Source organism: Geotrypetes seraphini, chromosome 5 (assembly GCF_902459505.1).
Source record: "Geotrypetes seraphini chromosome 5, aGeoSer1.1, whole genome shotgun sequence".
NCBI classification, from domain to species: domain Eukaryota; kingdom Metazoa; phylum Chordata; class Amphibia; order Gymnophiona; family Dermophiidae; genus Geotrypetes; species Geotrypetes seraphini.
Window position 1 is genome coordinate 172,035,192 of NC_047088.1, and position 23,513 is coordinate 172,058,704.

Here is a 23,513-nt window from a genome sequence, read left to right on the forward strand (position 1 = left end):
GCTTAGTTTTGCAACTGCACCTCCTCCAGCCATTTTACAGACCTACATTTAAGGCATCCGTCTCATGCTTACAATGACACAAAGGGATGCTTATGGATACCCAAGGCCACTTCTGGTGGAAACCACGCCCACGCCAGCCTTGGGAGTTAGTAGACGTGCCTAGACGCCTCTTTAGGTGTGAGTCAGATGCCTGTATTGTAGGCGTTCTTCACTGCATGAATTCATTTTTTTTAAAAAACATACATCCTGATTGGCTGGTGAGACAACAGCAGAACGTCTACCACCGACTACAATCGGGACACTGTTTGAAAAATCAGCCCCAAAATGTATTTCTTTGCATTTGTTGTATATACACTTACATTTATATAGACAGATTTTATTTAAGCATATATGAGTTAAGGGCCCTTGTATTAAACCTGTCACACGTGGTTAACATATGGATCAGGCTACTGCACAATTAAAGGGTTTTGTAGTGGTTGGTCTGTTTCCATACATCAAACCGTCAGTTACTCCATTTTTCAAATATTTTTTCCTGAGGGTATGTGGTATGGGCATGGAATTGATAGTCAGCTATTATGTTACTCTTACCATGTGTGGCTAATACAGAGTTAACATAGGACCATTTATCACTGCCTAAATAGAGAATGTCCAGCTTTCGCATCTGTAACTGACCACTGAGAAAATGAGTGCATGGAGAAGTCTGATCTTTGGATTGTTACCTCTTTGCCTTTGAATACTTTGTCGAGAGCCTTCATTGAAGATCGACCAAGTGCTATTCTGCGGAAAGCTTCCCCCTGCAAGTTGCTTCTTTGTTTATAAAAGAGCGCAGGAGATTGAAATCCTTTACAATTTCTATTCTGTCATTTTCAAGCTCAAAATCTTCCATGTTTATAATCTTCATCTTGTTTATGTTCAGTTCTAATCCCATTTATGACTTTCGGATTTGACTTTACTCAGTAGATACAGCATGTCTTCTTTGCTGCTGGTGATGAGCGTTGTATCATCTGCATAGAGCAGGTAGTTTATATTTGGCTACCAGCTTTGAAACTGACACTCTCTTCTTCCACATTTGCTTTTCTGAAGATAGTTTCACTGTACAGATTGAACAGGTAAGGTGACAAGATGCATCTCTGCCTGACACTACGTTTTATTGGAAACCAATCAGTGTTGCCATATTCAGTTCCCAATGCAGCTTCTTGATTTTCATATAGGCTCTTTATCAGCTGAATTATGTATTTGGGTATTTCCATTTGCACTAGAGTTCTCCATAGTTTATTGTGATCCACACAGTCAAAAGCTTTGCTGTAGTTGATAAAGCAAAGGTATAGGGGTTTTTGGTATTCTTTGCTCTTCTCCAATATCCATTTAATATTGGCAACAATGTCACTTGTTCCTCAACTTTTTCTGAAACTAGCCTGAACTTCGGGTAGTTCTTGCTCAATGTGTGATTGGAGCCTTCGTTGTATTATTTTCAGCAATATTTTGCTGGTGTGTGGAATTAACGCAATTATTCTGTAGTTGTTAGAGTCCATGGCGTCATCTTTCTTCAGTAGAGGTATGAACAGTGATCTTCTCCAATAAGTTGGCAACATTTTTTTTCCTTACAAATCTGTTAAAACAGTCAAGTGAGGGCCATGATAGCATCTTCTGAGCCATTTATTAATTCAAATGAAATACTGTCGATACCAGGTGACTTTTTTTTCGATAAAGCTTTAATTGCTGCTATGACTTCTTCTTTTAAAATATCTGGCTCTTCTTCGGCTTCAGTTTCCAGTTCAATTTCCCCCAATGTTATCCTCATTGCCTTGTTTGTATAAATATTCCGTATATTCTTTCCATTTCTTTTTAATGCTTTCTGGATCATTCAATATCATTCCACTAGCGTCTTTAAGAATTCCCAGCCAAGGTTGGAATTTCTGCTTCAATCTCTTAATCTCCTGATATGCTAATCTGGTTTTTCCATTTACTTGTTCTGATTCAATTTTCTGACAAATATTCTTGAGATATAATTTTTAGTGTTGTTGAACTTGGCATTGAAACACTCAGTTCATTTGTGATACATTTTCTCTGTCACCGGATAGTTTTGCTTGTCTTCTTTCTTCTGCTACTTTTCTTGGTTTTCTTTTGCTTCTAGAGTATTTTTTTAGTTTCATCACTTATTACGATTTTGATGTCATTCCAAAACTCTTCAGGCTCTCTATCTCCTGTATCAAGCAAGGCAAACCTGTTGTTTAGTTTTATCCAATAGTCTGATGGAATGTTTTCAATGTTATATTTTGTGAGGTCTCTAATGATCTTCTTGTGAAGCTTTACCTTGATCTTGCATGTCAAAAGCTCATGGTCGCTTCCACAATAAGCTCCTGGTTTAGTCATTACAGTCAAAACAACAGATTTCCATCTCTGACTGGGGCATAACGGGATGGGGTTGAGTGGAAATGGGCGGGCTAAGGGCAGGTCTAGGGGTAGGTCTCTGATATCCCATAGGGATGGGTCTACTTCATTCATTAGGCACTATTTTAGAAGAAATATCCCAGACTGTGTCTCATCTTAATGGCTTGGTGCTAGAAATGGACAAGGCTGCAGGGCTGTTATAGACAAGCTGTTACAGGTGTGGCTAAAGCCTACAATGTCGACTCTTTGTTGCTTTTCTCCCTTTAAGGTTTCCAGCTCCATCATCCTGTCCTTCCCATAGGGAGGATTGGACAAAAAGTTTTGCCACCCTGGGTCTTCAATATTCTCATTAAGGCCTTGCTGTTGCTACCTTTTGAGACTTTAAGAAGGGTGTTATTCAAACAATTGAATTTAAAAACAGATTTCCTATGGCATATTTACTTGGCTAGGCACATTTCAGGAAATAATATTGCTTTGTTTAGTTTCCCATGTCTTTTATGGGATTTTTGTTTTAAAATTTGTTTTATTTTGAAAGCAATAATTTTATGAATGCACCATTAGGCTCAATAGTACACCTGCAGGTCAATTCTATAAGTGCCTACATTATGTGCCCTTTGCACATATACATGTTTCGAATACTAACACATAAGTTTTCAAGTTTCAAGTTTTTATTAAGATTTGATTTGATTGCTTATCTTGTTTTACTAAGTGAAATAGAATTAATAAAAAAGCATAAAAAACATGCCATTTACAATTTAAGATCTAAACATAAAAAAACAAACAAACATACAGACTAACTGGTACAAGAGGCTAGAAGGGGAGAACTACAATCTGATATTTAGAGGTAAAAGAAGCAACATATATGGAAAGCATGATAAGGTAGGGGTAGGAAAGAAAAAAACTGAAAAAGAAAATTAAAGACTGTAAGCATTTTTAAATAAAAAAAAAACTTTTCAAGTTATTTTTGAAGCGTGTCAAATTCTCTTCCTCTCTTAAATGTTTTGGCATAGCATTCCAGAGCTGAGGCGCAGACACGGAAAAGATGTCTTGTCGAGTCCCTATTATTTTTAGAGAAAGGATTGTTGACAGGTACGTTAGATAGATTGTGAGCCCACCAGGACAGAGAGGGAAAATGCTTGAGTACCTGATTGTAAAAAACCGCTTAGATAACCTTGATAGGCGGTATATAAAATCCTAATAAACTTGAAACTTGAAACTTGACAGCTTTTGAACCATAGACTGAAGTGAACGCGAGATAGTATACCGCACTGGTTCCCAACCCTGTCCTGAAGGACCACAAGCCAGTCAGGTTTTCAGGATAGCCCTAATGAATATGCATGAAGCAGATTTGCATGCCTGTCACCTCCATTATATGCATATTCATTAGGGCTATCCCGAAAACCCGACTGGCTTGTGGTCCTCCAGGACAGGGTTGGGAACCCCTGTTATACAGGAGAGTATACCCATTAAAGTGCTATTCTTTAAGGATGGGTTGAAATCCAAAAGGCACAATCAAAATATGAGGAGGCTGGTGTGTAAATCTCTTGGCAATGAGAGGATAGCTGAGCATAGAGTGACACCTCTGAAGTTTTGATTAAACTTTTTGATTAAACTCTCTGATATGTTCTAAGTTTAATAAGAATGGTTTGATGAATGTGTTTCTTAAATCTGCTTTTCAAAGATTTGGGGTGTGTTCCTGAGAATATTATATATAGTGTTCCCCCGGTCATTTGCGGTCGGCGGTGCACAGTCCCGGACATTCGCGGTATTTTCTGACCGCAAACCGCCGACAAGCAGGGCAGGCAGGAGAGAGCAGTCGGAGCGCCGGCGAGTGCAGGAAATCACTCGCGGTATGCTCCGACCGCCTCTTCCTGCACTAAATCGGGTGTTATCCAATCAGGAGCTGCTTTGACACGCAGCTCCTGATTGGATAAGGCCCGACTTAGTGCAGGAAGAGACAGTCGGAGTATACCGCAAGTGATTTCCTGCACTTGCTGATGCTCCGGCTGCTCTCTCCTGTCTCTCCCGCTGCCCTATCCAGTCTCCCCCATTGAAAAAATGTATTTGCGGTTTTTCACGATTCGCAGGAGTTCCTGGAGCGGAACTCCTGCAAATATCGGGGGGAGTACTATATATTCTTTAAGGGTGCACATAAGTAGCATAGCATGAAAATGTAAGGGGGAATCCACATAAGCAGAGCAGAGGAAGAGTTACCACTTATGCTCGTAACTTATGCTGTGTGTGTCTCTGCCACATTTTTATTTATTTATTTAAAAATTTATATACCGCATAAAAACTCTGCGGTTTACAAATTACATGCATACAAATTAAAAATGCTAAACATGTTTAAACAAGACAGACGCAATAAAACATTAACTAACAATATCGTTATTAAAACCTTCTTTTAAATTCATCCTACATGATGGAAAGATAAAATTCCATAAAAACATTTACAGGATGGGAAAGCATTAACAGAAATTTGCATTAGCACATGAAGGCATTGCCAAATAATTGCGTTTTCAACATTTTCTTAAAGTTCAGTCTCCCATTACGGAATCGCAGAATACCAGGCAGCGCCCAGAGCTTGGCATCTGCTACAGACAGCATTGTTGCCCCAATCTTAACATGAGAGACTAACATCTTACCCTCCAAACTCAACTTCATACTATTTTCAGATCTCAAACATTTTCCGAGTTGATAGATTTCAAAAGACTCCTTTAGTTATGCCAGATCTATGGCGACGCATCAGTGTAATACGCACCAATACCATGTTTTTGCTGGTATTCTGTAATGGAATTTGGGCACCTTGATGCCATCACAGAATATGTTTTTTTTTTACCATTCATCCTCAGAGCACTAGATTGGAAGCACACAACCGTATAATTGCCTCCTATTGATCAAATATTGTGCCCTATATTGTACAATTCTTCAGTAGTGTGCCTATGGATAGTATGCATTTCTGAACACAATTGTGAACTATTGATAACACAGGGGGAAAAAAACATTTTGAGGGGGGTCCTATCATTTCAACTTAAAAATGCTCCAGTTATAGGTATGAAAAAATGAATGCTGAAATGCTGGGGCATAGTAATGTATTTGAACTGATTTGGGGCCCGTTGACATCTTTTATTACTTCTCTGTAGTTGGTTTTGTCTTTAATTTCTGTGCCATTTTCTTACACATTCAGGATAGGAGGTGGGGGAGGGATTATACTATTGTATTATTTTAAATAAGTGTAGGTTATTGAAAGAGTACAGTATATACATTTGTGTTATTGATTAATCGATGAGTGGGTGGGTAGGTGGGATAAAATGATTGATTTTGAATATCTGTAAGTTGAATGTGCTTTTCTTGACTTGTTGCACTGTTAATATTTGAAAATTAATAAAGATTAAAAAAATATATAGATAGATAGATAGATAGATTTCTAAGAACATCATAGCAGTGTACAAATGTTAAGATTGTTTCAGCTTGTATAGGAAATTTAAGGATGTTTGGGAACCATTGACAAAATTCTGTAAGGAATGATTATTGATTTTGCACTTTGGTTATACACGTCCAGGGTGGGGAAATACCTTTAATTTAATTTATTGCAATTTTTGTGTGTATAACAGCGGGGGGAAGAGACATGTATTTGTTATGAAATATAATTTGATTGAATTTAAGTGCTATTTAAAATGTAAAATGACTGTATAATATGTTGCACTTACTGTTAGCTTTAAAATGAATAAAGATATTATTAAAAAAAAAATGGCATGATGCATTTCAATGCCTATGCATCCTTGGCAGTGACTGTATTGCAAAGAATCTTATTTATCTCCAAAGAAAGGGTATCACGTTGACCTGTGCCCTCCTTTCTCTCCAAGGAGACTTCATCCTTTTAATTAAAGTTATTTCACTCTCAGCTGTTAGAAGGATAGATATCCTGGAGAGGTCAAGGATCTATAGTTATTGGATGTTTGCAAAGTTTTGCTGTGGCACCTAAAGATCACTAATCCCTTTAGGTTTATTTATTTATTTTTATTTATTTAGATTTCTATCCTGTTCTCCCAAGCTCAGAATGGGTTACAGTTGACATTCACAGTAAAGTTACAGGACAAAAAAATTATAGGCAATCGAAGAATAGTCAGGTGAGAGGACATAGAGAGAGAAGGGGATGGAGAGCAAGGTAAGAGGAGGGCAGAGATGGGGGAGCAGTAGGATAGCAAGGCGTTAGAGGAAGGGGAGCAGGGAACAAGAGAGAAAGAGAAGAGAAGAGAAAGGAAGGGGAGCTAGGAGGAGGTAGTCCATTAGCACTGTTCAATTGAAGAGATGGGTCTTCAGCGTTTTCCGAAAGATCATCAGCGAGTTCTTGTGGTCTTATCTGGTCAGGCATTTGGTTCCAAAGATGGGGGATGAAGTGGCTGTATAAGGTTACTGAACAGACTTTGTTCTGTTCAGTAGCTCAAGAGATGCCGAGGAAGCTGCTGGAACAGCCTTCATCGACGACGCCATCCTGGAACTGTCACACATCACAGAGAGAACCCACGACAGGTCCATTCTCGACACGCCCAAACCTACAGCACTAAACACAATGATTGGAGTACAGGAGATGATTGGAGATGCTGGCTCCTGGCAATTAGTAACTTCCTCTATGGGCAAGCGAAACAAACCCACCTCATTCTCACTCTCTTCTTCTTCTTTTTCTCTTCAACAGGATAGCCGTTCATCAATACCACAGCTAACTCTAAGAAATAGATATCAGATCTTACAGGATGGAACCACCGAGGAAATAGCAGAAGAGACTCACGAAGATACCCAGCTGACAACGTCAAATCCAGAGCACGTAGACCAGCCCCCTCGGAAGGAACGAAGAGTGATAGTCATTGGTGACTCCATGCTAAGGGGCACCGAGGGACCGATTTGCAGGCCTAATTTGGAGTCAAGAGAGGTCTGCTGTCTCCCTGGAGCCAGGATCCAGGATGTTACCACTAACCTAGACAAAATTCTAAAACCTAATGATCATTTTCCCATGTTTCTCATTCATGTAGGCACAAACGACACTGCTAGGAATACCACAGAGAACATCCCCAGAGATTTTGGAGCTCTGGGAAAGAAGTTGAAGCAGATAGGAGCCCAGGTGGTCTTTTCATCAATTCTTCCAGTAAGAAACAAAGGCAGAGCTAGAGATGAGCATATTTGACGGACTAACGAATGGCTTCGAGAATGGTGCATAGAAATGAACTTTGGATTCCTAAACCACGGCGAGACGCTCCAGGGACTACAAGGACCAAACGGACTCCACCTAACCAGAAGAGGTAGAAACGTATTTGGACATCGACTGGCCCGCCTACTCCATAGGGCTTTAAACTAGGTAAGTTGGGGGAGGGTACATACTTATATCCCAGAGCAGTAAGAAACCACCCTGAGGAGGCAAGTCGCACTCACACTACCAAGTCTAAGGTAAGTACCAATGATACCCACAATAAGTCAGGGAGAAATATCACTGAGTTTTCAGGAGCCACACTAACTAATAAGGTAAACTCTTCACAGATATGGAGGGCTATGTATATTAATGCACACAGCTTGAGCAATAAGATTCTAGAATTAGAGACTGAGATAACAAACGCCGATCTTGACGTGATAGCGATATCCGAAACCTGGTTCACGGAATCGCATGGGTGGGATATGGTTATACCAGGGTACAACCTACTTCGTTGCGACCGAGTGGGTAAATTGGGAGGAGGAGTAGCGCTATACACTAAGGAAAGCATCAAAACCACCAGAATCACAGATGTTAGATACACTGGGGAATCCCTCTGGGTGAATCTGGCCAGAGGGAATGAAAAATGCCTATACCTTGGTGTGATATATAGACCTCCCAGGCAACAGGAGGACAAAGACATGGAATTAATCGAGGACATAGAGGATATCACACTGCGTGGGGACTCAGTAATGCTAGGAGACTTCAACATGCCAGATGCAGATTGGAACACACTCTCCGCGACTACGGGTATCAGCAAAAGAATATTAAACTCCATAAAGGGTGCACGACTCAAGCAATTGGTATTGGAACCCACCAGGGACCAGGCGTTACTAGACCTAGTCCTCACCAACGGAGATAGTGTCACTGAAGTCTCAGTAGGAGACACACTGTCCTCCAGCGACCATAATATGGTATGGCTCAACCTCAAAAAAGGATTCCCAAAAACAAACACAGCAACAAGGGTTCTCAACTTTAGAGGCACAGACTTCAACCGAATGGGAGATTTCGTCCATCAGGAACTACATAAACAAGCACAAACTGACAACGTAGAGGATATGTGGTCGTCTCTGAAGTCCATACTACATGAAGCAACAGACCGATACATAAAGACAGTAAGTAAACGTAGGAGAAACAAAAGACCCCAATGGTTCAGTAAAGAAATTTCAGAACTAGTTAAACAGAAAAAAGACGCATTTATCGCCTACAAATATTTAGGCAGAGAGGGGGCAAAAGAGGACTATCTAGACAGATCCAAAGCTGTCAAAACAGCAGTCAGAGAGGTCAAACTCCGAATGGAGGAAGAGCTAGCATGGAAAATTAAGAAAGGGGATAAATCTTTCTTCAGCTATATCAGTGACAGGAAAAGAAACAAAGATAGGATAGTACGCTTGAAGCAATCGGACGGTAAATTTGCAGAATCAGACTCTGAGAAGGCAGAATTACTAAACCAATACTTCTGTTAAGTATTCACTTGTGAAGCACCGGGAGCTGGTCCTCAGCTTCAGACGGGAGATAACCGGAAAGACCCATTTCAAGATTTCGAATTTACGCCCAGTAGTGTCTACAACGAACTATCAAGACTCAAAGTAAACAAAGCCATGGGACCGGATAACCTACACCCCAGAATGCTCAGGGAGTTAAGAGAAGTCCTGGCAGAACCATTATCTGTTCTTTTCAATCTTTCCCTAAGCACAGGAAGGGTCCCCTTGGACTGGAAAACCGCCAATGTAATCCCACTCCACAAAAAGGGCTGCAGGACAGAGACAGCAAACTACAGACCAGTGAGTCTCACGTCTATAGTGTGTAAACTCATAGAAACACTGATCAAACAGCATATTGACACAATCCTAGACGAAGAAAAACTACGTGATCCACACCAACACGGGTTCACCCAAGGTAGATCATGCCAATCTAATCTGATTAGCTTTTTTGACTGGGTTACTAGACAACTGGACGCCGGAGAGTCACTGGACGTGGTATATTTGGACTTCATCAAAGCATTTGATAGCGTACCCTCATCGAAGATTACTGAACAAGCTAAAATCGATAGGATTAGGAGACATTCTAACTACATGGATTGGGGATTGGCTGAGCGGCAGACTTCAGAAGGTGGTGGTGAACGGTACCCCATCCGAAGCGTCGGACGTGATCAGTGGAGTGCCACAGGGATCGGTCCTGGGCCCGATTCTATTCAACTTATTCATAAGAGATATGACGCAAGGACTTAGAGGAAGGGTATCACTGTTCGCCGACGATGCCAAACTTAGCAACATAGTAGGCAGATGCTTATTACCTGATAATATGACACACGACCTACTGCTGCTGGAACAATGGTCAAATACTTGGCAGCTAGCCTTCAATGCTAAAAAATGCAAGATAATGCACTTGGGCAAGAGAAACCCGCGTAGAACTTATGTACTAAATGGTGAGACCTTGGTTAGGACCACGGAGGAACGCGATCTAGGAGTGATCATTAGCGAGGACATGAAAGTTGCCAATCAAGTGGAGAAGGCTTCCTCCAGGGCAAGACAAATGTTGGAATGCATCTGCAGAAGTTTCGTCAGCAGGAGACCTGAAGTTATGATGCCGTTGTACAGAGCCATGGTGAGGCCACACTTGGAGTACTGTGTTCAGTTTTGGAGACCACACTACTGAAACGACGTGCTGAGGATCGAGTCGGTTCAGCAAACGGCCACCAGGATGGTCATGGGGCTCAAGGATCTCACGTATAAAGAAAGACTAAAGAAATTGCGACTGTACTCACTCGAGGAAAGAAGAGAACGGGGAGATATGATTGAAACTTATAAATACATCACGGGACGCATCGAGTCAGAAGATGATATCTTCTGGCTCATGGGACCCTCGACCACCAGAGGGCATCCGCTGAAAATCAGGGGAGGGAAGTTTCATGGCGACTCCAGGAAGTACTTCTTCACCGAAAGAGTGGTGGATCATTGGAACAGACTCCCACTCCAGGTGATAAAGGCCAGCAGCGTGACGGATTTTAAGAAAAAATGGGATACTCTTGTGGGATCTTTAAGGGAGTAAATTCAGGGGGGGGGATACTTGGAATGGGCAGACTTGGTGGGCTATAGCCCTTTTCTGCCGCTTTTTTCTATGTTTCTATGTTTCTAATCTCAGGGCTGCGGCTGGAGGGCACCCACAAATGCATGGGCAGCAATGTGATGATGTCACACACATGTATGATGTCATCATGCAGACATCCACGCATGCGTGGATATCCTCCAGCCACAGCCCTGAGCCTCCTATTACCGCTGGGGGGAGGGGTTTGCTGCAGAAGGAGAGGTAAGGAGAAAGACCATAGACGCCAGCAAGGAGGTGAGCCGGCAAGAAGAAGAGGCGCAGGCTGACTAACTACAGGATGTAACATCAACTACAATAGCGCTGAATTTGCTATTTGTTGTTTCTTATACTTTTTATCTTTTCTTATGTATAACCAGTAATGCTAATACCATAGGAAAGTTCAGATCTCCACCCGAGTAGTTTAACTCGTTGTGGTGTTATTCTTCATAATTCCCGGTATAGCTTTTTTCTTAATTTATATTCAATAAGTTAAGAAACTTAGCTTTTTTAGCAGATTAGACCCCTTTCCGACGTGTTTCGCATGACTTTATCAAAGTCGGGGGAGCTGCCAAAGAGAAAACAAACATATGTATAGTTTATGCATAATCCTCTTATTCCAATAAATATTATTGATATCTTTATAAGAAACCCCAAACCAACCTAGTTGTCACAAGGTGGCCTACCTTAAGTTTATCTCTGCCTATTTTAATCTGCCGCTGGCGATCAAAGATTGATGTGGCGTTCTTTCAAAGCACTTGAAAGTCCCTCTTACCTCCAAATTGATGCATGGAGTGACCGGACTCTCAACTCAACAGAAGTCCTGCGTCATCGAAAATGGGCCTTTCCCTCCCTGGTGCATCTTGGGAGGGGAATTTTGAAGCACTTACCAGTATGTTTGTTCACAGGCATCTAAGAAAGAGATAAAAATTCCTGCTCAGCTTTCAGAAGTAGCGGAAGTGAAACACGGCTTGTGTCAAAGCCGGGGTTAATCTCCTGATACCGCTTCTGAGATAAGTGCTTGAATTTTCACCTTTGTACATATGAAGCATGTTAATAGACTGGGTTTTTTTTGTTGTTGTTTTTTTTTTTACCAGCAAGCTACTTGAAGCCTATGTGCTGTGATTAGAAAACAATATGCACCACTGGTAAAATTTATTTACCGCTTGGCACCCTGTGAACTATTGATTTATGAGCACATGAAGATTTTTTTACATGAATTTAAGCTTTATTAAGTTATTGTTACAACTGATTGATTTACTGGAGGGGGAGGGGGGGTTGATAATGATTAGTCAAATCCTAGCCCTGGTTTGGTGTTTTTTTCCATTTATTTTCAGTATTGCAATCCCCTTTCTTGTTTTGGGATAAAGATGGATGTAGGACAGAAAGTGAAGACGGAGAGAAATACAGAAAATGCATAAGAAGGCCTTGGAAACAGTTAAGATCACAGAGAGAAGGAAGTGCAACTAGAGCCTGGGAAAAGATGATTAGACAACAAAGATAGAAAAAATTATTTTCTTTTCAATTTAGTGATTGAACTATGTCAGTTTTGAGAATTTACATCTGCTCTCTATATTTTGCACTGCTCAGTAAGAAATACATTTGTTTCTATATCTCTGGTATACTGCATGTAGAGGCTGGCATCTAGGGTTTTGTTTGTGTATACAGTACTCCCCCGAAATTCGTGGGGGTTCTGTTCTAGGAGAACCCGTGAATTTCAAAAAACCATGAATGCGGTTTAGGAGCGGATCAGAGGCAGAAGAGGAAGGGGTGGCTGAAAATCGGGTGCAGGATCAAAAGAACATACGAACATAAGAATAGAAACATAGAAATATAGAAGATGACGGCAGATAAGGGCCATAGCCCATCAGGTCTGCCCACTCTACTGACCCACCCCCAAGTCTACTATCCTAGGGATCCCACTCCTGGTGACAGGTTCCCTTGGCTTAACCCTCTAAGGGATCCCACATGGGCATCCCATTTGCTCCTAAATTCTTGCACGTTGTTTGCCTCGATCATCTGCACCGGGAGCTTGTTCCAAGGATCAACCACTCTCTCGGTGAAGAAATATTTCCTGGTGTCGCCATGAAATTTCCCGCTCCTGAGTTTGAGCGGATGCCCTCTTGTGGCTGTGGGTCCTTTGAGAAAGAGAATCTCTTCTTCCATCTCGATACGGCCAGTAATATACTTAAACGTCTTGATCATGTCTCCTCTCTCCCTACGTTTCTCGAGTGAGTACAGCCGCAAATTTTTCAGCCTTTCCTCGTATGATAGATCCTTGAGCCCCCGAGACCATCCTGGTGGCCATCCGTTGCACCGACTCTACTCTCAGCACATCTTTTCGATAGTGTGGCCTCCAGAATTGCACACAGTATTCCAAATGAGGTCTCACCATGGTTCTGTATAATGGCATTATGACTTCAGGCTTCCGGCTGACGAAACTCCTACGGATGCAACCTAACAATTGTCTTGCCTTAGATGAAGCCTTCTCCATCAAGCCCAGTAGCCCATTCTCACGGTGGCCAAGCCAGGTCACTAGTACCTGGCCAAAACCCAAAGAGTAGCAATATTCCACGCCACTGATACAGGGCAAGCAGTGGCTTCCCCCTTGTCTTTCTCAATAACAAACTATGGACTTTTCCTCCAGGAACTTGTCCAAACCTTTCTTAAAACCAGCTACGCTATCTGCTCTTACCACATCCTCTGGCAATGCGTTCCAGAGGTTAACTATTCTCTGAATGAAAAAAAATTTCCTCCAATTGGTTTTAAAAGTATTTCCCTATAACTTCATCGAATGTCCGCTAGTCTTTGTAATTTTTGACGGAGTGAAAAATCGATCCACTTGTACCCGTTCTACTCCACTCAGGATTTTGTAGACTTCAATCATATCGCCCCTCAGTCATTTCTCATCCAAGCTGAAAAGCCCTAACTGATTTAGTCTTTCCTCATATGAGAGGAGTTCCATCCCCTTTACCATCTTGGTCACTCTTCTTTGAACCTTCTCTAGCGTCATTATATCTTTCTTGAGATAAGGAGACCAGAATTGAATGCAATACTCCTGATGAGGTTGCACCATGGAGCGACACAGGGGCATTATAACATTCTTAGGCTTGTTAATCATCCCTTTTTAAATAATTCCTAGCATCATATTTGCTTTTTTGGCCGCCGCCACACATTGGGCGGAAGATTTCATCGTATTGTCTATGATGATACCCAGATTCTTTTCTTGGGCGCTAATTCCCAAGGTGGACCCCAGCATCCGGTAACTGTGATTCAGGTTATTCTTCCCAAAGTGCATCACTTTGCATTTGTCCACATTAAATTTCATCTGCCATTTGGATGGCCAGTCTTCCAATTTCCTAAGGTCCACCTGCAAGTTTTCATAGTCGTTTCTGACCGCCTCTTCTAGGAACTAAAGTCAGGCTACACCAATCAGGAGCTGCTTTGACATGAAGATGCGATCAGAAAATACCACGAAAGACTGAGTCTGTGATTCGTGAACTTCAAATTTGCAGGGGTTTACTGTATTAAGGTTTATCTGTATTCTGCATGTGTGACCAAGGCCAGGTGTTCTGGTAGGAATGAACATTGAAAAGCTTTATTGGTGTTATGGCCCCAAAGTAGGAAGATATATGTCAACTCTCCTTCAACACTTTTAGACCCAAAACAGCCCTCACTTAAAAAATTTGTGAAGACCACTGCTCTAGAAGGTGGGGATATAAACAAAAGACAATCATTATGAGATCATTATCACGCTGGTAATCTTATTTTACTTTATTAATGTGTACGATTTTAGAGCACCCGATGTGTCCTTTACATCCCATTGCGATATCTCAATTTTCATGTCCCCTACTATGGCAAACTGAATGTGAATTTTCCTCCCATATTTTGCCCCTTCTCCAAAACTCTTTTCAGAGAAGAGGTCAGGGCTTTATTAAGACCACAATCTGCCTTTGGTTACTCAGTTTTGTAAATATGATTTTGTACCACTAACCAACAGGTTACTGATTTTGAGTAGGTCAATGGACCATCCTGATATCTCTGAACATAATGTTTCTTAAAAAGACATTGTACATGTGGTTCAGTCTTCTTATTCTGAGATGCTTTTACACCTGGGAGCATTTCATCTTAAGGAGTAAATACACAGAATATTCCTACAATCATAGACTAGAGAAAAGCATAAATAAGAACCTAGTTCTAATATGTTATATACATTGTTGACCTGATTTAGGTCCTCTTTTAGAAAGTTTCTACCGCAGTCTGGGGCACTAAATGTTCTGATGCTGCTCTGATGCTCATAGGAATTCTATGAGCATCCGAGCAGCGTCGGAGCATTTAGCGCTCTGGGCCGCGGTAGAAACCTCTACTGTGGCTTAGTAAAAGGGGAGGTTAATGAAGCTCAATATAATGCAAGATTGCTTATAACTCAGTCAAGAGTTAGACTCCCCATATTAAGGGTCATTTTTAGGGGGTACAAATATGGCAATTGTCCTGAGATCTCATGCCACTGGGTTGCCCAATTTTGCTCAAAGCTGAAGAAGGTAGAGCTTGCCAACAGACTTTGGGGCCCCCCTATCAGAAGTATGTCCTGGGTCCTAGCATGTCTAATGCCAGCTTTGCCTATTAGTTTTTGCTATTGCATAAATTTCACTGTAAACCTGAGAAAGGGCTAGATTTGGTAAATTGCACCCAAATTTAGGCACTGAAAAAAACAATTGCACACTGAGCATTATTCTATAAAAGTGCAACAAGTTGAGCACTATTTTTAAAATAGCACATAGCATTGTGATCCGCACCCAATTTTGGGTGCAAGGATTTACACCAATTCTTGCACAAATTCTTGCATGTAAATTAGGTGGAAATCCCCCAAATTCCATAATACTATGCACATCTTTAGTGAAAGCATCTGACATGCCCATGCCCCTCCCATGGTAACACTAAAACCTTGTGCGTAGATTGTAACCTTTGAACAACAAGAATATTGACCCTGGACCCTCAACAAAAAGTAACATCCAGAAAACAAGGACATTGTGGACAGTCGATATCCAAGATGAAAACTATTTAAAACAAATAAATAATCCACATAAAAATGTCTAGGGCCTTAACCTCTCAAAACATATGGATCCATATGTTTTCAGAGGTTCAGGCCCTAGACATTTTTAAGTGGATTATTTATTTGTTTTAAATAGTCTTCATCTTGGACATCAACTCTCCACAATTTCTTTGTTTTCTGGATTGTAACTTTTGCAATATCCTCATAAAGAAGGCACTTCTAACAGATGCTGAGATCCAGACCTTAACAAGCGAGAAGGTACCCACAGCTTTTGACAATTCCTGTCAGTGATTCCCTACCATGCTCTTGAAATGAATGTACATCAAAAGTACTTTAATATTTCTTTCCAAGCCTGCTCTATATGGATGTAGGCATTTGGTGGGACTGGGAAACTTGTGTTAGACCTTTCAATTGAAAAAACATAGATTGTGCAGCAGACTGAAGCTCACATCACTGTGCTATATGTCTTGCAGATGCTGCAGAGGTGATGGCTACTTTTCCAGACTGTGCATGAATACTCTGCATACTTCCACAGATGTCTTACAGATGGTGACGGATTTGAATATCCAAAAAGATGAACAGAGTGCATTCCACTTTACTGTTTGAGCTTCTGGCTTTCTGCGCAGGAGGTGCTGGAATAATTTCCTGTTAGTGTAAACCGCACCAAAGCTGGAGACAGAATAAAAGTCTGGATCCCTTTACAAGTTAATTTACATCCCAGATCCCAGATAGTAATTTATGTATTTATTTGATTTATATTCTGCCTGTCTTCCTAGATGGATTATAAACATATATACTGTACACAGTAAAAAAAAATCACAAAAACATTAACCTTAAGACAAATATTGAATAAAATACCTTAAAATACTAAACACATAAATAACACATAATCTTACATAACATATCCATCCCATAATTACTATAACTATATTTTATGCAATTGTGAAATTTGCTTTTCTTTATACACAATCTCACATGAAGATTTAAACATGAGTATTTTTAGAGCTTTCATCTCTGTTATTCATGACAAAATAATGAGGTCAGTATTCAAACTATGGAGTTAAGTAGCTAAACCCTAAAGGATGAAAACTCCATCCCACACCTCTCTCCATTAAAGTAAATCTATCTGCTTAGTTTCATTGGATAGCTAAAGTTGATTCCAAGGTCAAGAAAGGACTGAGCCAGATAATCCCAAATGCTGATATTTTAGTCTTAAATCTAGAAACAGAAACATGATGGCAGATATAGGCCAAATGGCCTATCTAGTCTATCCATCAGCAGTAACCATTATCTCCTTCTCTCTCTAAGACAGGGGTGTCCAACCTTTTGGCTTCCCTGGGCCGCATTGGCTGATAAAAATGTTTCTGGGGCCGCACAAATGTGCAAACGCTGCAGCAAGACAGAGGAGGGAGCCAGCAAGACGGTAAACACCTGGGGGCAGCAGAGGAAAACACTGCATTGCCCTCGATCTGGGCCGCACAAAATACTTCACCGGACCGATTGAGATCTTTAAGTCTGTCACCATATGCCTTATAATGAAGACCACACATTATTTTAGTAGCCTTCCTCTGGACCGACTCCATCATTTCATATCTTTTTGATAGCCTCCAGAATTGTACACAATATTCTAAATGAGGTCTCACCAGAGTCTTATACAGGGGCATCAGTACCTCCTTTTTCCTACTGGCCATACATCTTCCTATGCACCCTAGCATCCTTCTAGCTTTCACCTTTTCAACTTGTTTGGTCACCTTAAGATCATCACAGACAATCACACCCAAATCCCACTCATCTGTCATGCACATAAGTTCTTCACCCCCTAAACTATACCGTTCCTTCAGGTTTTTGCAGCCCAAATGCATAACCTTGCATTAAATATTAGCTGCCAAATTGCAGACCATTCTTCAAGCTTCGCTAGGTCTTTCTTCATGTATTCACACTATCTGAAGAATTCTGTACAGTTTAGCTAACTAAAATTAATCCTAATGCTAGGCAGCCCCAAGCCAGTTAAAATATAACTGTCTCTCTGGGTCACAGCAGTAAGCAGTATATAGATGAATGGTAATTTCAAGATGAGGAAAAAGATAAATTGAAATCTTTCTGCCTTTTATTTAAAAAGACTGAAAATGGAAGCAAACAGGTTTGTTATTGAAAAACAAAAAAATATTTTCTCCCATCAAACACTGCTTCTCCTCCTACATTCCTAGTCAATTTTTTAAGAGAAAACTAGGCATCCACTTTCTTATAGAGAATACTAGCTTAACTGTGTCAATATGTGTATATGAAAGGTGTGAGCATTTACAGTGGTGCGCAAAAGTCTGGAACAACTTGTGGATTTTGAATTCTTTCAACTTTAAGACCTTTTATTTTAATGTATTTGTTGGCCTAATAGATTTGTCTTTGTACCACATTGTAAGGGATACATTTGGCTATTAGAATCAACTTTTAAGATCACTTGTTTCTAATTTTACAATTTTGTTGATACTGGAACACATAGCTACTATAATCTTTATAGATCGTGCGTCAAAACTGGATTGAGACTGTCCAATTAGCATGCGCTATTTCTGACCAATCAGGAGGCTGCCTTCATCAGCCAATCACAGTCCAGATATCTAGGTAACATGGAAGCTATAAAAAGTGTGGGCTTTTTGAGTTTCATACACTTTCTGCATCAACCATAAACAAGACTTGGAACCTGATGTTGGAGGAGCGTTTACATGTGTCAGTGATGAGGAAGGAAGGATTTTTGTGCCACCACATCACCAGCAAAGTTGGCTACAGTCAGTGTGCGGTAGTAAAGATTGTACAAAAGAAGAAAATGATGGGTTTAGTGTTATACGAGCCTCTGAATGGCTGTGTTGGATTGATTTATAATATTTTGGCTAGTTTAGCTTTTCCAATAGGCATATTGATGCTGTAGTACATAAGAACATAAGAATAGCATCAGTAGGTCAGACCAATGGTCCATCGAGCCCAGTAGCCCGTTCTCATCATGGTTACCAGTACCTTGCCAAAACCCAAGGAGTAGCAACATTCCATGCAACCGATCCAGGGCAAGTAGTGGCTTCCCCCATGTCTTTCTCAATAACAGACTATGGACTTTTCCTCCAGGAACTTGTCTAAACCTTTCTTAAAACCAGCTACGTTATCTGCTTTCACCACAACCTCTAGCATGCGTTCCAGGGCTAAACTATTCTCTGAGTGAAAAAAAATTTCCTCTTATTGATTTTAAAAGTATTTCCCTGTAACTTCATTGAGTGTCCCCTAGTCTTTGTAATTTTTGACAGAGTGAAAAACCGATCCACTTGTACCTGTTCTATTCCACTCAGGATTTTGTAGACTTCAATCATATCTCCCCTCTTTTCCAAGCTGAAGAGCCCTAACCATATGCATCCAGAGACAGATTACACGTGCAAATCTTTATTAAATGACCTCCTGAATATAGTATGGAACCATTAGTATAATTTTCTTTCGGGGGGTCATTTGCATATGTTACATTACCATGTTGTAACATTTACATGCATGAACATAACATGTTTTCTCCCTGGCAGGTAGATAACAAGCACTGAATGCATTAATGCATGTTATATTCAAATGTTAACCTTAACACCCTTTAATACATGGACCACTCCACTTTATGAGAATTTGAAAATATGCTAAATTATATGGCTGAGGAACTCATTTTATAACAACATACATTTGGTGAAAATCTGATATCTGCCTGTAGTTTGCCTCCTGGAGATCAAAACCACCAAAGGGTGGGGGAGGGAAAGGAATCAATCGACCCCTATAAATTTAGAAAAAGTAGGCTTGTAATGATAGATTTCTTTGGCTTGGCTTAGGTTTTATTTTGGATGTTTGGTCTTACAAAACGCCAGTGCTGAAACATTGTCTCAAATCTTGGCTTAGTTTTTATTTTGGATGTTTGTTTGGTCTTACAAAACGCTAATGCTGAAACATTGTCTCAAATCTTTATTTTCAAATCACTTATTATATTACCATAAATTACATACTGTGGAAAATGCCAGATTTAGAAGAGAACCCATTTTACTTTCTCAGCTTGCTATAAATAATGTAAGACTGGGATCATAATAAAAAGTTTTATATTTTTTTTATATAGTTTGACGTGCTGAACTAATGGACTTCCTCCAAGTGGTAAAGTAATAACTGACCGCTCCAAATTTAGGACTGTAATAGATAGCGGTAAACTGTAGGAAGTCACAGCAAAATGCCAAGCTATAATTTTATCACAATTGTAATGTTTCTCACAAATAATAGTTGACCTAATGGGATCACAGCTAACAGGTACTTTGCAAAGGTGTTCCTGTTGCTCTGTTTTGATGCTTTTATGCATTTACTACATATGCTATTAAGATCAATTAAGGCGCTGGGTCTTGACCTATGGCTATTTAGATGCTGTGGGTTAGAACAAAATATACAGTCTTGGACTAAAGTGCAGGGTAGAGTACTTTCTTGATAGGGAGGTAGTTTACATAGTGCCACGTTTACCAGTGAGATCAAATAAAGTTAACTTAAAAAGTCTTATGTGCAATATTTACTTGAAATTCTTGCTCGGGGAGTAGAAAACCTATAAATACATGCAAAATAGTCATACCTGGAATCCATTTTCACTTTTAACCACAGGCATAAATATGCAAATAATTATTTATTCTGGGATCTTTTCATCCAATTTGCAACCAGAAAGAGAGTGAGGCAAATTTCTACTTAGGAAGAAAAGCGAGTAAAAAATTAGCTATTTGTGACAGGGTGAAGTTCCCTCATTGAGAGAGCCTGAGTCATGGTAATGTGGAACCAATTTGCATTAGAGCTGCAAGTGCTGCTGGGAGCTGTCCACTCACCCTGAGTGGATTGTGGTGCTAAAAAGAACAGCTCCCAGCACAGAGAGCTCAGAAGGTAAGAAGTTCCTTTGGGAGCTAGGCAACCCTTGAGAGGAGGAATGCTGGTCTAAGTTCTGGTAAGTTCTGAAGGTCACTGCTGATAGGGGCCTGGTGCAGTAGAGTAGCTAGGTAAACCAGTTCTGATGGGGTGGACTGGTGTAGTGGAGATCTGGAAGCTTGGTGATAGGAGAATATGCAGAAAAGAACTAAAAGTAGTCAGAGGACCTAATAGACCCTGGAGTTGATGAAAGAAGGGACCCTGCCTGGTGAAGAATTATGCAAGTGGTAGGGACCCAAGAGGTCATGGAGTGAGGAACTGGTGGTGGCCCTACAAGATACAGCTGGAAGAGCTGGCAGAGTCTAAGCTGAGGGGGTAAGGTGGCTAAAGACCTCCACTGTGGAGCATACAGGGAGCTACAGAGAAGAAGTAGGTGGTGGGCACAAAAAGGTTATGCTGCAAAAGAGGGAATTTTGGGGAGGGGGAAAGGGATAACCCCCACAGGACAGGAGTGGGGCAAAGGGATTGGCACTTGGTGAGTTGTAAACAGTTAAGTTAAAAATAAAAAATTAAAAGAAACAGCTTTGGAGAGTGAATTTTTTCAATGACAGAATTGAGTGACTTAATGAGAATTGCCCTCTGGCCTATCAGAGGCTGACTCCGGTCCCAGCTTGTGCCCTAATGACTGAAACCAAAATTTTGGTAGACCACGGTTTAAGTCCCTGTCATGAAGAGCTTAGCCAGTACCCTAAATTGATTGCAGTGAAATCAGGGTTACACTAGCTACTAATCCCACCTCTCCCTACAGCTTATTAGCTGGCTGTGTCTGATCAATGGGCTACAGGAAGAGGAGAGGATTGTTGCAGTCTAGGATAGATGCACTTCCTGCTTGACATTTCAGTGGGGAAAGTTCACCAGATATAGCCATAAAAAGGAATATAGCCATAAAAATGGAAAAGGGACAGAGAGTGTTGCTTGAGAGAAGATAGAGAAGCTAAGAAGAGACAAGGGAACTGAATAGCTATTGTCTAGATGAGAGAATGCTGTTGTGAAGGCAGAGACTGCAAAAGTTACACAAGGAAGAGAGATGATGATGAGGATAGAGGCTAGGAGAAAAGATCTAGGAAAGGAGTATATACAGGTTGTGAGAACTGAAAGAGGGAATATGGGCTGTGATGGAGAAGGAAACTTATAGAAGGGGACATTACATTACATTGGTGTCTTCTATCTCACCAATACCTTTCAGTTCTAAGTGGTTTACAACAAGAATTGACCTGAGCAGGGGCAGGCTAAAAGAAATGTACCTCCCAAAGAGACTATTTCAGGTCTCATTACTAGAAACAATTTCCTACGTTCCTGAGTCTGTCTAGCTACATCAGGGTATATATAAACTTTTTTCCCACAAAACATCTGTGAAGAGTGAAAGTATAAACGGAAAATTGCATTTACATCTTGTTCAAAAACTAATGAAACCAGTAACGCCATTCTTTCAGATAATTCGGATACAGTTGATTCCAAAAGATCAGATACATTTAGGACTACTTCATTATTCAAATTGACTTGTTCAAAATCTGAGTCCACCCCTGGTTTATTTTTCCTTAAAGGTAGGTAATAAATCCTGTTAACAGGTGGTATACAGTCAGGGCAAAATTTCAAAATTTCAACAAGATATTTTTTAAACATCTCAATGGGAGATACTCCAAGGGTCTTAGGAAAGTTCAAAAGATGAATATTCAACCGACGATTAAAGTTTTCTAACTGTTCAACCTTATGGTTCAATTGAGTTTTGTCCTTAATTAATCCAGAAGATAAGTCTTGGAGTTTTTTGACTTTATCATTAACTTGTTTTAGTTCCTTAGTAAAATCTTCTTTAGTCCCCTCTAGTTTATGTCCCAAAGAGTCAACAGTACTTACTAAAGCTGCTATTTCTTGTGAAGAGTTGGCCACTGCTACATTTAGGCTAGCAAGAACATCCCAAATGCTCTCTAATGTGACCACCGGTGGCTTGATCAACTGAAAGATGGGTTTTCCTACAACTCCCAGGGTCCCCCGCTCCTTAGATACTCTCATGGCCCCTGTCCCTCGATCCGGGGTTCCCCCTGCAGTATCCATTTGGCAGGGCTCCTCAGTCAGTGCCGCGGTAGGAGCAGTTCGTAGTGGAGGAACAGCTACTGAGGAGATAAAGATGTCTCCAGGGCAAAGTCCTACACTTCTCCTCGTGTGGGGGATAATGCCACCAACACCCCAGGTAATTCCTTGGGATTCTGCAAGTCGCGAACTCCCGAATCAATGCTGCATCAGGGAGGAAGTTTGAGGTGTCGAAGAATCCACCCAAACTCTCCCCTTGCACTTGGTATGCGGCATCTGATTACCAATAGGAAAAATTAGAACAAAATGCTCTCAGATCGGTTCAATAAACAGAATCATTCAAAGCAGGGCTTATCATGCTGCCATGTTAGCAACTTGAAAGAGTAGGGAAATAGTTAAACTTAATACTTATAAGGTTGAAAATGTTTGTATTTTTGAGTTGTCCTCACTCACACATGAAGAATGTAAATTATGTAAGAAATGTACATTGAATATAAAATTTGCTTTCTCTGTAGCCACGATAGGCACAACTAATGGGACCTCTGAGTCCCCGAATGCTAATGTACAAATATATCTATGCGTGAAAAAAAATGTCTATTGTGATTTAATAAAAGGTATCACAGCCTTCGATGTATGTAAAGGATTTGTTTAAATAGCTTCACACTCGTAGAAAAAAATGCTAATTTTCTTAATGCCAAGGTTAAACTCTGCAATTGTTGTAGTTCTAATTCAACTATTTCAGACATACTGTATGGAATA

At 40.5% G+C, this 23,513-nt stretch overlaps 1 long non-coding RNA gene across 3 annotated transcripts in view; it reads left to right on the forward strand.

Moving 5' to 3' along the window:
- The window catches only part of LOC117361577, a 120,742-nt gene that overhangs the window by 74,635 nt on the left and 22,594 nt on the right, over positions 1–23,513 (forward strand). The window contains exon 2 of one of the 3 annotated variants that reach the window (XR_004539694.1): positions 16,244–16,399. This is a non-coding gene — a long non-coding RNA (uncharacterized LOC117361577). Of the gene's footprint in view, positions 1–16,243; positions 16,400–20,692; positions 20,746–23,513 lie in introns of those variants that run through there. The other 2 variants (XR_004539692.1, XR_004539693.1) reach the window with 2 other exon arrangements.